The 17,455-nt window shown below is 45.4% G+C and overlaps 1 protein-coding gene across 7 annotated transcripts in view; it reads left to right on the top strand.

Annotated features, from left to right (window-relative positions):
- Positions 1–3,090: 3,090 nt before the first annotated feature.
- The window catches only part of LOC105903345 (zinc finger MIZ domain-containing protein 1-like), a 137,431-nt gene continuing 123,066 nt past the window's right edge, over positions 3,091–17,455 (top strand). For 5 of the 7 annotated variants that reach the window (XM_042703158.1, XM_042703157.1, XM_042703155.1 and 2 more), the window contains exon 1: positions 3,091–3,268. The gene's annotated coding sequence lies outside the window, so the exon portion shown is untranslated. Of the gene's footprint in view, positions 3,273–17,455 lie in introns of all 7 variants that reach the window. The other 2 variants (XM_042703152.1, XM_042703156.1) reach the window with 2 other exon arrangements.

Genomic DNA, 17,455 nt, shown 5'->3' with positions numbered 1-17,455 from the left:
GATATCTTATTGAGGCATCGATGTACAAAAATTAGCCAACATTTAAATTGGACGCGTAATACGTGTGCTTTCCAATTCATTAGTTGGCCTTCCGTTTAGTGTAGTCTGGAATAATAGCTTTTGGTGACCACAAAGGGGGCGATATAAATTTTGCGATCTTGCGTTTTGACAAATTCACACAAATTTAAGTATTTCCCGCATTAGTCTTGACAAGTCAGGATCAGTAACATTATTATGTTTTGTTAACTGTTAAGATGAGACCAGTTTTGTGTTGGACTTTCATAAAGTTTTCATATCATTTTCATTACGCTTAGCATAAGCATCAGCTATTGTTCTATCCAGGCTACACAACATATCTTTCGAGGAAATGTGTTTAAATAAACAATCTTATTTTCTTTCAATGTACATACTTCTAAGATTTGCTGAAATTATTAGTCTTTTAATTTGTTATGATGGCACAATCTGATCTGATAACTCCACTGCTCGTTCACAAAAAGGCAGGTTAATACGCCACCATCTAGTGGCGCTTCCTTTTACGAAACTGAAAATCGGTAATCTTTCCCAGCTTAGATAATTAAGGATTTATTTATTTAGGACACCTATTAATTTCTATCTGAAAAAATGCTGATATAGATCGATAATCATCGACAACATTTTCTGATTATTGATGTATGGAAAAGGCATCAATCCCAAGCCTAGCCCCCCCCCCACACACACACACCCCCCCACACACACACACAATTGAGGAAATGAAAAGGCTGTTGCGTTGACAAGCTGTGTGCAAACATTGTACGCGTCAGAAGCTAGGATCACAACAGCCACTGAGAAGAGAATTCCCTGTGTTTTTCAGTCCATTTGGTCAGGGAGAGAAGGGGAAAAAATACCCAGCTTGAAAAATCCACACTACAATCCAGCAAATTGCTGTGATTACTGGATTCTAAAGGCTAAAGACATATTAAGCCGAGGGTGACACTTAACACACAGGGGCTTTCACACTATACATTATCACCACATAAAACCCTTTTCACCTCACGGCTTTTGTAAAGTAACAATTTCATGACTGCTGTGACAGGCACGCCAATCACAGAGTCTGAACATTAACTTCTGATATTTAAACCAGCAGTCACACCACATAGTGTCAAAAGCCTTGGGAAGCGAGAAACACAAACAAGACCAATGACTGTGACTATAAAACACAGCAGAGGAAAATATACATTTTCTAAAAAAGAAACACGTACACACACACACACACACACACACATATACACACACACAGACACACACACATATACACACACACACACGCACACACTCATACACACACACTGCATGCGAGTATTTAGGAGCTGAGGGAAAATAACTGGTGTGATGTTATCTAAAGCACAGAGTTCTGGGCCGGTGTCCAGCGGAGAATTACTGCAGCAGATAATGCTTGTCATGATGTCTCCAGAAGAACCTACATCCACATCCTTACGCTGAAAAAGGGCTTTTTTTCCTATTTCGGGGTGGAATGGATGTGAAGTACTATACAGAGTGGTGACAGTGGGACATATTAATTAAAACAAGAGGAGACAAGGAGACAAGTCAAAAAAACATATTATTGTGGTTATTGAACTAAAACATCTAATGTAGAAAAACTAATTTGCATTCTGTATAATCTCTATTGCGGTTATGTGTTGTGATTCAGTGGGACTTATCACATAAAATCTGGAGTTGTTAGCGGGGTTGTCATTATGATTTGATATCATTTTTTAAGATATATGTTCAAATAGCAGACATTTAATTCCATTACACTAATCGTGATTAAGGATACAAAAGAAAAAAATGTGTTTTTCCCACCCAGTGTTTCATAATTCAGTGTCCGTCTCACACCACCCTACTGCAAAATGGCCTATATCTAGTGTATTTGCATATATTTCAAGACAGCAGGTCTGCCTGGCTGGCCAGATAAGTAGGGACAGGCAGAAATCAATGCTGCCTGTCACCTTTTAGCACGACAAATGGTGTCTATTGTTCTGTTCTGCCCCCCCCCCCCCCCACCCCCACCCCCCCACCTTAGACAAGCAGAGAGTAGACACCCAGACGGGCTAAAGGGGACAGCCAGGCCAGCGCAATGCTAATCGGTGCACAAAACTGGCCAGATGACACCCCCGACTAAAAATAAGAGCTCCCCCACTCTCTCAAACACTAATTTCAAACGCGCAGATTTGTTAGTGTGCCAACCAACCGGTAGGCGATTATAAAATAATGTCTTTATGCAGGAATAAGTTATAAATGTCCTCCATTTGGAAGAATTAAAGACCTGCGAGGTCTTGTTAACCAGCCATGTCAAGTCAGGGAGACTCTCCGGTGAGAGCTATGTGGACGGGCGTTGATGGACAGAGAGCGGAGTGGACTTGTGCTTCGGCTGTACTCGGAACAGTCAGAGTTCCTTGACGTCACCTTGGAGGCCAGCCTGTATGCTGCCGATGCCGCCGCTGCTCTCTCAAACATGTCTTTGTTATTCAGAGCTTTCCACAGGAGAGCGGCGACCTGCAAAATATGGAGCACTTCACAATTCCTGAAGATGCACGGAGCACCGCGATCCATGTCAAATGCACAAAACAAATAATTGAAAACATTTAATTATTTAATTACACGTAAATTATAGGAGATTATCTCCGCAGCGAGCACACCAACATTGACGGCGGCAAACCATCGACAAGAAAGGCAACATGATAGTAATAAATATCAATTAGCGTACTAATATTCAAATAAAAGGCTTATTAAAACATCTCCCCAAACAAATCATATGCATTCGAGTCGTTTAAATATTTGTTTGATTTTCGGTCTTCCCGTCTGACTCTTCCCTCTCCACAAGCCCTTGTAATTATCCCTTAATAAAGATTATCGTGCGCTCGTAATTAATGCAAGCTACATTAATTACGTCTGAACATAATATGGCTACACACCATGTGCGATAATGGCACAACTGTTGTTGAAGATCACCATACACCAGTCCATTCCGGGTTTGGTCCAATGGCTTTCCAAGGAGCACTCCGGAACGCATTTTCTTACCAACCACCAAGCATGGCCCTTTGGTAATAGAATAGCCAATGTAATTTGACACTTCAACTTACTGTGCTCTCTTCTAGTTGACTCAGTTACTCACCCACTGACGTTAAGTCCATTCTTAGAGCTTGTGACGAGGGAAAAAAGGAAGATATTTAAAAACAAGAGCTAAACAACACGGAGGATTTTTCCGCTATCGCCGCTCGGGGTGAAATCTGTAAGTAAGTTCCATATTTGTTTCCGTGTTGCCGTTCACACCTCTCGCCTGGGATGGTTTTGTGTTTAGATGGATGGAATTGATTCTCAACAATAGTGTTATCACTTCAAGAAGCGTTTATAAAGCTCGACCGTGTTATCAAGGAAGGGGTAATTGTGATGTGTCCGCGGTCGCTTGAGACTGGTTGTCGGAAATCTCACTCGGGGTGTACGTTTCGCCAGTAACAGACACGGCATTGGTGTTCAGCGCGATTGACCCGTATTGTGCAGATTTTTAGGTTGTTCAGATATACTGTTGATGTGATCAATCAAGAAGTTGAAGGATTAAGGTGGCCTGTGAATGTTCTACGTAGATAACGTTGGTTTAGAAATCCAGGACACATGGTTTGTTTTGGAAGTGCAACAATTTAACCATGCCGTCTTTATTCCATTCATAAATTTAAGCGCAACGGGTCGCTAAATACATTTGCCCTGAATAAACGTGTACGTATTTTAAACCCACGGGATGTTGTGATTTGTACACTGTTCACCATGCTTAAGTTGCGTTTGTTTAAATATTCGGTTTGTCTATGCTATTCATTTAAGCGGGTAACTTTCATATGTAGCTTCACGCTGGCGAATAGACCTGGCGTGAAGCGTGTTGGCTGTAGCGTGTATAGTGTATTGGGTTATATGAACTGACGGATTTGTCTCCCAGATTTTTTCCTTGTGTCTGAATTTGAATCCAGTTGGGACCGAGGGCCTCTTTGCAAAGACTCGGTTCCCTTTCATAGCTGTACATCTGTCCAGGAAGCCAAAGAACAGCCAAGTGGAAAAAAAAAAATCTGCCAGACTGAACATTCTGCGCCGCTGCTCGGGTTTTTAACCATTGTCACAGAGAGTGAGAGAGGAAGGGAGGTGGGGTGTCTTCTGTGAAGCCATGCTCAGCTTCTGTTCAGGGAGGCGCGAGATGTTTACATTTTAGAAACTGTTGATAAAGATAACCATGAATCTAGTGCTATCATAAGCTCTCTCTGTCTTTTTTAAAGTGTTGTGGTGCTTAGCGATGAAGGGTGAAGTGTAGGCTGTTCTCTCCTTTGGCTAGAGTGTCCAGCTAGTGTGTTCACCCCTTGTTGTTGTAATGATGTAACCGAGTACTAATGCACTGCAACATCATCAAAGCTGCACAGAGTATGAGACAGCAATCTGTCCTCCCTCTGTGAAAACATAGGTGCTGCTGGTCAGACCTCTCTCCCCGCTCTCTCACTCACATACACACACTGACATCTGTAAGCATGGGCTTGCGTGTGTGTGTGTGTGTGTGTGTGTGTGTGTCTGTTCAACACCAGACATCTTAGCAGTGACTTACTACTTTCTCATTTGGTTTCAAGTGTGCTAAATGTTTCTTAGGGCAAAGGGGTGCTGGTGTGTTAATGTGTGTGTGTGTTTGTGTGTGTGGTGGTGGTGAGTGTGTGTGTGTGTGTGTGTGTGGGTGGTGGTGGGGGGGGGGGGGGTTGAGTTAACTCTCCTCCCTCGCTCCCTCCCCTTTCCTCCACTGTGGGGGCCCCCAGGTTGCGACTCTGAATTAGCATTGGGTAGGGGCAGCAGCACTGTGCTGACCCTTCTCCTATTCAGCGCGGGGATGTTGAAACACCAGCCGTCAAACAAAAGACACATTGAAACGGAGATCTGCGATTCCAGCACGTGCGACAGGGGACTCAAGTAGACCCATTTATTAACTGGGCTTTTTTTTCCTACCCCCCAAAACCCGCCAGAGAAGCACACGTTGTTATGGAAGGCAAGAGGAGTCTTTATAAACCAGTGTCATTACATAAATGGGCTTTGTGGACGTCTTTACCCCCTTTTCTCTGACGATGGAGGGAGCCTGATGTTGTGTGTCCTCGTGAGATATCACAAGACACTGGTTGAGTGTTTTCTGTTTTTTTTTTTTCCTTTTCCCCTGTTTTGTTGCATAAAACAAACATTACAATTAACAGCTACGCACTTTGTGAAATTAGATTTTACTACTCAGCGGCTATCAACAATGCGTACACTGATAAAGTGCTTGGAAGTTGGGCTAGTTGGCTTTGCGGGGGTTATGTGCCCAACGTGTATTTAAGTACTATTTAAGTGTCCTAACCGCCGAGTGCTGAGTAGACTTGGCCCAAAATACCAGTCTGTTCCTCCTCACCTCTTCCTGTTGTGTTTTTCTGTCTCTGATGGAGTGATTCACTCATGCCATCACTTCAGCTCCTGAGTTGGCCTCATTCATCTCTCGCTTTTTTGGGGGTGGGATGATGAATGTTTAGGTCATCCACAGACTGTGGTGTGTGTGTGTGTGTGTGTGTGTGTGTTTCAACCACGCTGGTCACACTGCTGTAGACCTCTCTCTTCTCTCTCTCTCTCTCTCTCTCTCTCTCTCTCTCTCCCTCCCTCTCTCTCGCTCTCTATTCCTTAGCCTCTCTTGTTGAGGGGAGCGTATGGGAGCTGAAAATTGCTCTGCCACATGGGAAATGATTCAAGCTCGAGATCAGAGAACACACACACACACACACACACACACACACACACATAGAGGGTGAGAGAGAGAGAGAGACTGTTAGACTGGAGGAGTTATTACCTTTTTCCCGCCTAGATGGGTGTAGATAGTGCCACACACTCTTGTCGTCACCAGGGGCGATCAGGCACGCACCAGGTGACATCACATCTCCCACAGATCCAGCTCCAGTACAATCACATTCCTCCACAGCGCCACGCCATTTCAAAAGGGACTCTCTTGCAATAAGATTTTTTACATTTAATAACCCATCAATAAGGGTAATATAAATTACCTTGCTGAAATGATGATCACATAAAAGTGGTTTAACAAGACGCTTTCTCTCCCATGGATCTCCTGCTGTGACCCGGGGCCTCTTTGCTGTGATACCGCGGCGCGTAGCCATAAATCTCCCCCGTGCTCACAGGCCTCGCTCTCATCAATTGCAAATGTGGTCTAAAGTGGCCAGTAAATTGTGCATTTAGCCACTGCTGTTGCTTGTAATGTGATTGGTGGTGGTGGATGGGTGGGGGGTCTTTGAAAGAAGCGTGATGTGGAGATGGATGGAGAGAGTGTGTGTGTGTCTGCAGTGATCGCACGCACACACACACACACACACACACAGGCACACACACACACACAGGCACACAGGCACACACACACACACAGGCACACACACACACACACACACAGGCACGCACACACACACACACACACAGACATGCACACGCTCACAAGAGCGACCTTTGAGGAGAGACGCTTTGGAAGTGCTGTGTTCGCAGACGCTAAAGTTTAAGATGGCTATCAGCGTGTGGACATTATCTCAGCTCTCAAGTCCCTCTTTCTCAGTGAGAGGAAGAGAAAGAGAAGAGGAAAAGAGAGAGAGACAGAGAGCGATTTGTGAAATGTTAAAAGTGTGAATGAATGCCCTGGGATGACTTGTGCTCACAAAGAGCACTCAGCATTTTTTTGTTTTTTTTGTTCTCACCTCTATCAGGGCAAAGATCTCTGAGTTCTTAACTGCACTGTTAATTGCCTCTCATTGCTCAGATAAATTAACGGCAAGTATGATTAATCGATTTATGAAACAGCCACCTTGGCGATCGAAAGCAATACCGTCCATGCTAATCACATAACGGCGCCCGCCATACTGCTTCAGACCCCATTCCATAACCTTGCGTTTCACAAAGAAACGGTCACTCTGCTTGCGTAAGAGGTCTCGTCCACAGGCCTGGCTCTCCCTCTGTGGAGTATTGTGGGGGTAGCTAAGGCTCTGAAGGGGGCCCCCGGAATGCTCACAGACTTCCCCGCACCTGTGCTTCCCCTTTTTTCTGGGGGTTTACTGCTCCAACCCAAGGAGGGGGGGGATGGGGGTGCGGCTGGGGCTGGGGGTGCGGCTGGGGCTGGGGTTGGGGCTGGGGCTGGGGTTGGGGGCGGGGGCGGGTTGTTTCACAGACAGAGGGTGGAGGTGGATGGGTGTGCGAGAACATAGATCATGTCTGTCACTTTCCTGCCTGGTCCATGTTAGGAACCCGATCTGTGACTTGGGAAGGGAGTGCTTGATTTAATTGTTCTCATGGTAGTTGTTTTTGTCTCGTGGCAGTGGGGATCGGAAGGCTTATGTGAGGACGAGGAGACAGACGGGGTGTGGAAGAGACAGGGAGAAAAAAAAGAAGGGAGAAGAAAAAAAAAACACAGTGTGAATGTGAGGTAGAAAGACAGGCAGAGGGAGAGAGTAAGGAAAAGAAAGAAAGAAGGGAGAGGAAGAGAAAGTGTGTGTCAGAGAGAGACAGAGACAGACAGGCAGGCAGGGAATGTGTAAGGGAGAGAGTATGCGTCTGTGAAACAAAGAAAGCAAGAGAGACAGACAGAAAGAAAGAAAGAAAGGAAGAAACATAAAGAGAAAAGAGAGAGTGAGAGTCCCATGCAAGAAAGCAAAAGAGCGAGAGGGAGAGAGAGAATGTGAGAGAGAGAGAGAGATAGAGCAAGACAGAGGGAAAAATAACGAGGGGGTGGCCAGGGCTGGCGCCAGACCACAGAGTATTTAATCATATTATAGCGTGCAACCTCTCCCTCTCTCTCTGGCTGAGCGGAGTAGTGGGTGTAGCAGGGATGGAAGCCATGGCTTCAGGCGCGCAATCTGCACCCTAGCTGGAGCAGGTAGGAGAGTCTGCAGGCAGGCAGGCCCACAACAAGGACAAACAGTCCTGCGCTTCACCGCCTGGAAAATATTTTGTGTGAAGTAGGATGTCTTTTTTTTTTTGTTGTGTTTTTTCTTTTTTTTTTAAGTGTCTTCGTGAGCCAAAAAATACCAAGCATCTGTTATTGTTTTTTTTTTGCCCCCTTCTTGGTGTGTCAGTACAAGAAAGTAGTCAAATCCTGAGCCTTGTTATTTGATGTTCTTTCTGACAGATTTTGAGCCTTGTGTGTGTGTGTGTGTGTGTGTGTGTGTGTGTGTGTGTGTGTGTGTGTGTGTGTGTGTGTGTGTGTGTGTGTGTGTGTGTGTGAGAGAGAGTGTGGGCCTTTTGTGTGTAAATCTGTGTTGTTTTTGTAAGGGAGTGTGTTCAACTAGACAGACACATGTATACACACTGTGACTTGATGAAGCTGAGCAGGAGTTTAAACATATGAGGAGGGGGGAAAAGGACGTTTTTGTGTGTATCCACTGAGCTGAGATTACGGAAACACCCATGTCCCATTGTAAGGAAAGCCCATCGCGGATATTAGTGCTGGATTTAAACGTCTTTTTCCCATAATCCTACTGTTGACTCCTCAGCTAAGCATTAAGTTCGTTATTTTAGCTCTTTTTGGGAGCACCACTCAAGCCTAATCTCTGTTAATCTAATCTATCCCCCTTTTGTAAGAGATTGTGAATGACGTGGCTATATGGAAACACTTTAGCCGTAGTCCAACACCAAACAAACGGGAGAAAACCCAAACAAACAAACTTCTTCTTTCTCTTCTTCCTCCTCCTCCTCCTCCTCCTCTTCCTCCCTGCTGTGACCTGCTAGAGTGCGAGCGAGTGATCGAGGCAGTGAAAACGCGAGTGACCCCCGTCGCTGGGCTTGTTAGCGCTGAACAATGGGGGCCGATGTTGGCTGTTTGTGTAGCCGCGGCGAGGCTAACTCGCGCGGTCACAGGGACACCTCAGTGCTGCTGGCACATCATTAACGCGTCCAAATATTTTCACTGGCTTGCTGCCCAGACTGGAAATAAGCAATATAATATTAAACTAGCCCTTGTTGATTAAAATCCCATTTATGATGCAGGAGAGTGAGGTGGTGTTCTATCTGAAATCACGTTTGTTCATTTAGTCTATGTTTGGGAGATGGAGGGGGGGGGGGGGGGCAGAATGTTAAGAGAATGGCTTTGGACAAATCATGTTGAGTTTTCACATCGGACTTGTCAGAAAAACAGATTTGTCCATTTTGGAGAAATGGTCATTAAAGTGATGAGAACCGTCAGTAACTTGTTCAAATTCCAAAACCACATCACATCACACAAGTCTCCAAGCTATGTAATGTTTGTTTTTTTGTTGAATTTCACTTAAATTGTTAGTTTCATTTCCATGTTATTTCACCCCATCAAGTATTTAACCCCTAATCATCCACACGCTACTGTGGCTTCCCCTTCAAACTCAACCCTATTTCAGTGTCACTGCCATTCCTTAAGAACTAACACAATACATTAAGTGACAGTGGCATGGCTTGTGTGAATACAACACGGGTGACGGCGAACAGTAGGGCTCCACCTCGGTGCTAGTTTCACTCTTTTTGCCTGCTGTAAGTGCTTTCCGTGCAGCCAGGGCTGCCATTGGGGCTCGGCAGTCCTGGGGCTCATGCATGTTTGATTTGACACCCAGTGGAAAACATACGAAGAGGATGTCACAATGCGTCGTCCCAGGGCCCGAAGTAAGTGGCCGCCCTTGAATCATAAATAACATCCAGCCTTCCCTGAATGCGCTGCTGTTATAAATTAAACAACAGAGCATATTTAGGTGATTTCAGCCCTTCTGAAAAGTGCACTGTTTCCCTCTCACGTCACGGCACACCAAACCTGAGATGTCGGCTTTGATGCCAACCAGCAGATATTTACATCTGGGAATATTTTTTTGCATGAGGTAATTGGACAAACATTGGTGGTGGTGAGTTATTGATCTGCAAACGCCTGCATTTGTGACTATACCGTTGTCTGTCTGTCTGTCACTGGGTTATTTGGTCGAGATCAGGGAGGCGCTGAAAGAATTGCAGATGTCATGGTGTGTGTGTGTGTGTGTGTGGTGTTATCTGTGTGCATCTCGCTGCCCTCTTGAGCGGCGGCAGTGGATCTTTATCTAGTGCGCTTCCTGTTCTAGAGCTCCGACTCAAGAAGGCCTTTGTGTTCTTCTGGGTCACTAGTTGAGCTCTTGGTGCTCTCAACGACAGAGTCAAAAGTTCAAGCCTTGACAGGGGCACTTTTTTTTTTTTTTTAAATGAGACACTCACTGGGCTCAAAGCCACCTGCTGAATAATGAAACGCTGAAACATTGATACAGGCTGATGAGGACGGGCACACGTCTTGCGGGAGACATTCTCTAGGAGCACTTCTCGCCAAGGCCCTGGCTGAGTTGAACGGTTCACAGTCAACCCAAACCCTTGAGAAAACAGAGCTCAATGCACTAACATTTTTGAATGTTTCTTTCAGAAGGAATCCATCCAAAATGTTAGCATTCTCCCCAGGTGTGTCCAGTCATCACGGATTGCCACACTTGGCCTTGTAAGACTAGTGTTCTACCAACATACGTGCCAGATCTTTAACCCTTCCTTCCTTCCTGTCTTTCTTTATCTCTGTTTTCAGCTCAGTGTTGCTCTCAATAGCTGTACATTTCTTCGCCTCCCTCCCACTGAAATGTTTCCAAAGCGTCTGCACAAGTGGTGAGAGTGAAAAAAAGGGGTAATCTGTTGCCCCAGCAACCTCAGGCCCCCTCGTCAAGCGAAGGTGTGGCGCGCCAAACAATCGCTCCCGTGGTGCTTGACTTCGACACGGCGTCTTGAGCAAATTACACTTTCCTCCTGATTTCATTTCATCCGTCACCGCAGACTCCATTCGCTCCACGTTGCGATATTTCAGCACCAACGTCATTTGGTTTTTTATTTTATTTTTATTTCTCGCATCCGTCATGCAAGGCTGTTGTCGAACAGACTCCATTTTCAGAGGGAGGAAATTATCCTCTTCAGGAGGTTAGCATTGGCTGCTATAGAGTTCTCATTCAGCCACATAAATGCCTTCCTATCTAAAAGTGTTCGAATTCCCCCAGCTCCCTTTCTGTTGGCTTTTGTGTAAAGACGACCCCATATGGATGTCGCTTTAACATTTTCATAGATTTTTCAGTGCTGTCAGTAAAACATATCCAATTAAGGAATGGTAGCCTGAGGTAATATGGGAAGCAACACAGGTAGTGACAGGAAGTCTTAACAACAACCTTGACAGAACAGCAACAGTAAATCCATGACCAGGTTGGTTAGGCTGTCATGAATAGGTCTGATACAGAGAATAGGGAAACTAGCCCTGCATAGCAGTTTTGAGATAATAGACAAGATGGAAGTCAAGATGGAATTAAAAAACAACAATCTAACAATAAACAAGAGATGTTGAGTAACACCAACGTCTAATGAACTGCCAATAAACATAACTCTGCAATGCCAGTAATGGAAACAGCATGTTTTCCAAGGAGGGCTTCTGTCTGCCTTTGGGACCCAGTATTTCCCATCTATAAACACCAAATATCATCCAGCAGCGGCAGCAGTAACAGCAGCAGCAGTAACAGCAGCAGCAGCAGCAGCAGCAGCAGCAGCAGAAGCAGCTCAGGTGCAGGGAACACATCAGCCCCTCCACCACTGTGCCGGGGTGACAGCTGCAGGGAAGAAATGAAGACGGTAATAGAAGTCTCAGTGCTAGATAGAGCGTAATAAATCAAAAGCAGCACACAGTGTGTGCGTGTGCGTGTATGTGGGGTGGTTGGGTGTGTGTGTGTGAGTGTATGTGTGAGTGTCTTGTGCATGTATCTCTGTGTGTGGATGTGTGGCCATGCTTTAAAAAAAAAATTGTATTCCTCACTGTGTTATCGGGTCTTTGTGTAAAGCTGTGATGTGAGCTGGTGGCTGGTGGGGGCGGGGGTTAGTGGTTGGGACTCTGGAGTGGGACACAGGGACACAGTATTGCAGCGGCGAGCTCTGCTATTTTGAGCCGGAGGAGTCGTTTCCAGAGGACTTTAAATAACCGCTGTGTAAACATTGTCTGTTCACTTCCTTGCTCACCATCCGGTGACTGACCACCCCCTCCCCATTCCCCCTGACCCCCCTGGTTTTTAGAAATGGCCACTACCTTCTTCCAAAAGCAGTCTTTGGGGAGCTCTGGCGCTTGCACCTGGACTTGACACTTGCCATTGACAGGGGTAGAGGGGGGGGGGGCACAGGATGTTCAGGGGAGGGCATACACAAGAGTGACAGCACCCTCAGTTTAGTGATCTTCTCCAATGTGTCACATGTAGGTAGCATCTGGTGTTTTAAGGTAGCATCTGTGTTTTTCTGTATTGTTGCAGTGCTGTGAAGGGAGGTGGAGACTCGTGAGGCAAGGTCTGTTTCTTTAATCAGGGCAGTCTGGAGTATTCTCAGTGCAATACTGCATTAATTCATCGCCAAAGTACCAGGCATATGGTTCTTTAGTCTTTCTCAGCAGTTAGAGATGTGTGGATTGTTGCTGACGAGTTCTTCCTAAGAATAGTATGAGTCATGTATTTCAAAATAAATGATTAAATTAAAAAGACACTTAGAAAGCTCTTTCTAAGAAATACACGACACACAGCCTGTTTACTTGGGACTGGGTGCTTGTTGATTTTGAGCTCATCTTCCTGTCGCAAGTGAATTGTGGGTATTTTCCAAGGTTTAGGGTTTTCCCGTAATTTGGTCTGTAGTGAAAAGATTCTGTACCTTTTCACTGAGGAAAAGCCATGCAGGTTCCATTCATAAATGCATGAGGTGATTGGTGTCGTATGGCCCTGTAGCAAATGGGCATTGTTGCAGAAGGAAGAAGCCATCGTTTCAGGCCCTGTATCAAATCCTTAGCCTTAAGTGGATGTGCAGTTAGTTGGTTTCTGGTGACAAAGTCAAGCTCAGCTGCGAGCAAGATTGCTCCCCTGGCATCGCAAATTTTAGCGCAATGCTCAACACCTCATACCTCACAACACACTACTGGCAATCAGGGCCTGTTTGCACTGAAGCAGGGGCATGTGGCTTCTGTGAAGGGGGGGAAAAAGAATGGGAAGAAAAAAAATGACATTGAGTGCAGATGCTATTTTTGGGGCATCTCTTGTAAACGGGAGAGAGGTGGGGGTGGGGGTGGGGGTGGGGTGGTTCACCAAGGGACTAGCGGGCATGCTGCTGCAAGCCCTTGCCACCAACCCCCACCCGATCCTTGCTTCGGCAGTGCAGTGAGTGAAAGCGTGGTGGCAGACCACCAGCCGAAATGATCTCACCATTTTATCATTACGGGAGCATTCATAATTGAAAAACATGACTGCTGCAACGAGATCTTCCCACCCACCCTCAATACCATGTGCTTGGCAGCCAACCCGCTGGGCATCTGCCCTGAAAGAGCTGCTCCATTAGCATGTAGTTAGCTGTTAGCTGTTAGCTGTTAGCCGCAGCTGGTGTCTCAGGAATTACCACACGCCACTGCCTTTGGGTCACGGTTCATCAGCCGTGATGTCACGCAAGGGCTGACCAGTGTCCACTGCACAAACACGGAACAAAAAGAGAGAGAGAAAAAGAAAGGCAGCAGGCTAATGCGCTAATGCAAGCTTAACCACAAGGCTAACAAGGGCCTGCCACTTTAAGTGCTAACAGACCCTGTAATCATTTATTTTGTGCTGTTCCACTGGAGGAGTCGGATCTTGATGAGCAAATTGAAAAAACCTTATTGCTGTAGGCTGCAGAACATATCCTATTGTGTGGCTGTGAAGAGAGACGGGTGGGGTGGGTGGCGGGGGTTGGTGTTAAGAGGTAATTATATTTATGTTGGGCTCGTTTCAATCTGTCACAGTAAATCTGTTTGACTTGTCACTTTGTAAATCATTACAGAGGATTAGAAGCCTTGTTACGGACTCAAAAGGAAAGGGAAAAAAGAGCTACTTTTTTTTTTGTCCTGGGATCTTTGTTTGTTTGATATTTTTTGACAGGCTCTCCATGAAGATATTAGGCGGCCATATTGCTTAGTGATTTTTTTTTTCTCTCTCCTCTTTCCTTTCGCTTTTATTGTTGTAAACACAAATTGGGAGGGGATAGGGGGAAATTGTTGCAGCTCACTTGGAGCAGGCTTGCTTGTGTCTCCAGCAAAGACTTCAAAGGACCTGGCAGCTTTCCAAGAGTGAAAGAGTGCTTCAGATAATTTGCTTTGCAGTTGATTCTCTCAAACTCTCTCTCTCTCTCTCTTTTTTTTTTTTTCCTTCAAATAATTGTTCAAGGATCAAAGTGCCCGGTGATTACATCTTGATTTCCGAGAGAATAATATAAGCAACTCTGATGCCAAACTGTTGGTCTGGAAATGCACAAGTCGATCCTATTTGACACTGGAACAACATTGCCACTGCAACTGCACGACTTTTCCTGCAATTTTCCATATGTCCCTAATTTTCATAAGTAGGAAAGTCACAGGGCTGCTTAGCCCTCAGTCATGGCTGTTCATGGGCCACCAGCCCTGGAATGCCTTCATATCTTCACATAGCAACACCAGAACTCACCCTTCTCTTAAAAACGGTCTGTAACAGTAGTGGTTATAACCGATCACACATTCCCATTACAGTAATGTGGTAAGGCTGTTGTAGTGGGGTAGAGTGTAGTAGAAGTCCCTTGCTAATTTATATGGGTGTCTAGAGATATGTAGCCTGAAAGACGCGATGGAGTTTCGTTCTCAGATTTTGCAGCATTTCTTCTGTTAGTGTTTTTTGTGCTTTTTTTTTTTTACTGCACAAACAAATTTGTGACAATAAGAAGCTGATTATCATTTTCATCGCAGGCAAGTTAAAAAGAGCCTTGCATGGTTTTGAAATCATAGCAAAATGTGCTGTGTAATAAGGTGACTCCCTGTAATTCCTGATCTGCCTGCACAGCGGTGTTGAATAGACTGGATAGGATGTGTGTCGTACAACAGGAAAAAACAAATGGTTCTGACATGCTCGGATCACAACGAGGTGCAAGCTTATTGCTAATTTAGTGGGCCCGAGGCTGTACCTTTTTTAAATTGTAGTCATCTTGATGATAGGATGTGGAGAAGAAAAAAGAACAGCAAGAGAGCCTGTGCCACTAGTTAAAAAACAAGCCCAGACACAATCAATGCTGTTCCTCTTGTCTGGGAAAATGTGTGTGTGTCTGTAAGTGTGAGTGTGGGTGGGTGTGTGTGTGTGTGTGTGTGTGTGTGTGTGTGTGTGTGTGTGTGTGTGTGTGTGTGTGTGTGTGTGTGTGTGTGTGTGTGTCTGTCTGTGTCTGTGTCTGTGTCTGTGTGTGTGTGTGTGTGTGTGTGTGTGTGGTGGTGGGGATCTGTAGATCAGCAACCAGGCAGACGCTTTGTTTCCAAACTTCACAGGAGGAAGGTCCTCGGATGAGTTTGCCAAGTCACCCAAGAGGCAGCGTGCCTTCTGGGCCTCCCCTGTATGTGTGTGTGTGTGTGTGTGTGTGTGTGTAGAGAAGGGACGGTTTGGCCTTGTTTCTTATGTCCAGAGACAATGTTTCCCCCCTTCATTTTTAATAACCTAATTTACATTATGGATTTAATAACATATCTTGTGTGGTTTTTTTTTTTTTTTTTTCATTATTTTGTTCAGCTGGGGGAAAGCGGCATGCATTATTTTTCCTATTACTCCTCTGCTTGCTGATGTGATTGTTTTGCTCTGTAAATAAGAGAGGTCCTCAGAGTGCAAAATTAATGAGCGGAATTTATCAGTGGTGTTGGGGTAGTTACGGTGATGTGTGGCTTTGCGGAGGGGAAGGCGAAGATCTGGTCCGCCATGGTAAACGCTTGCAAACAAATGCACTGGAGCCCGGTTCTCTCTCGGTCACACACACCTTCATCATCACTCATTAGCTGAATTCTCTCGCGAGCTACTGCTTACATTACAATGGTAGCCTTGAGGAAATGTAAGCACTTTTCTTAAGCAAACATCCCCTCGCTTTTACAACCAGACCCCATATTCATCGATGTATCTTACTGCAGTAGATTACTTTTTAGGAACATTAAACCTTACACACACATACACACACAGCCCCTCTACATTTTTAATGATTTGCAGGGGCCTGGTCTTTCTCAGACAATGAATGCAGCTTTTGTTAAGCTAAGCCCCACTGGTTTGAAACGGGGGTGGGGGGGGGGAGAGAGAGAGAGAGAGAGAGGGAGAGAGAGAGAGAGAGAGAGAAATCTGCAAAAAAGTTTCCCGTTTCTCAAAAGCTTGGAGGGAATCTGGCTTTACGGGTGAAGGGCTCCTTGCCTTGTATGAATATTTAATGCTTGCATTTTTAACCGTCGTCGTCTTCGTCGTAAAAAAAAAGCGGGGCTGTAGCCAGGCCGGGAGAAAGACGTGCTCTGTGCAGGCAGGGGGGGAAACCGGTGGCTTAGCTTCTCAGACGGATGCCAGCGGAGTCACCCCCCCCCCCCCCCCACACACACACACACCACCGATCATTACGCCTCGGCCAAATGGGGAATCAAATATGTGGATTGTGTCAGAGCGATTTAATGCCGGGGACATATGAAATACGTGTCCCAGCCTGTTTTCTGCTGGGTAAGCAGCGTGTACAACAGCCGAGGCCGGAAGAGTGTGGAAACATGCGCAAGAGAGATAGAGGGAGAGAGAAAGAGAGAGAGAGAGAAAGAGAGAGAGATGGGGGGGTTGTATAAGGGGGCTAAATTGAAAATGCCTCATTCTGACACTTCTTCAATGCACTCAGCAAAATGGATTTGATACACTTAATCCGTTTGGCAAATTGACCAGAATCTGAGTGGCAATATCTACTCAGTGTACATCAATTTTGGCTAATGGAGTTCAAGGGATACGGAAAAAAAGAAATGAGGTGGGAGTGTATTGTAGGCAATGTGTGTGTGTGTTTTTTTTCTTTTCTTACTTTGACATTTTTTTCCCGCCACAGTCTTTTCCCTGACCTGCATGAGGAGGGTAAACAAGTCTTGATTTTACAACGCCAGCTGACATCTTTTTTTTTTCCCTGCATAGGGCTACCCCAAAATCCCTGGCCAATGAGTCTACCTGATGATTACTAATGCAAGATAGTTTTCTGCTCCAGAGGCGTGTAAAAAAAGCACAACCTCACAGTATTTGCAGAACAATGCCCAGAGGTAGCCCAGAGTCACACACCTAATTTGGCATTAAATCTCTACTGTTCACTGAACTGCAAACTACTGCATTAATGTTTATTATGATCCAGGAGTGCCTGTTTGGTTTGCGATATTTCTCGCCGGATGAGAAATCGGGTTTGTCAGACAAAGCCAGGTTGTGTGAAGCAGATACTCTTCTCAAGGGTTGTTTTTACGCTCAAGGTGCAGCCATAAGCTACGCTAAGGCATGTTTTACAACACTGACAGGCTAGACTGCTGTACACACACACGTAGTCCTGCGCTATTGAAAAGAAC

The sequence above is a fragment of the Clupea harengus genome, chromosome 23, assembly GCF_900700415.2.
Source record: "Clupea harengus chromosome 23, Ch_v2.0.2, whole genome shotgun sequence".
NCBI classification, from domain to species: Eukaryota; Metazoa; Chordata; class Actinopteri; order Clupeiformes; family Clupeidae; genus Clupea; species Clupea harengus.
This window is presented reverse-complemented; position numbering and strand designations above follow the sequence as displayed.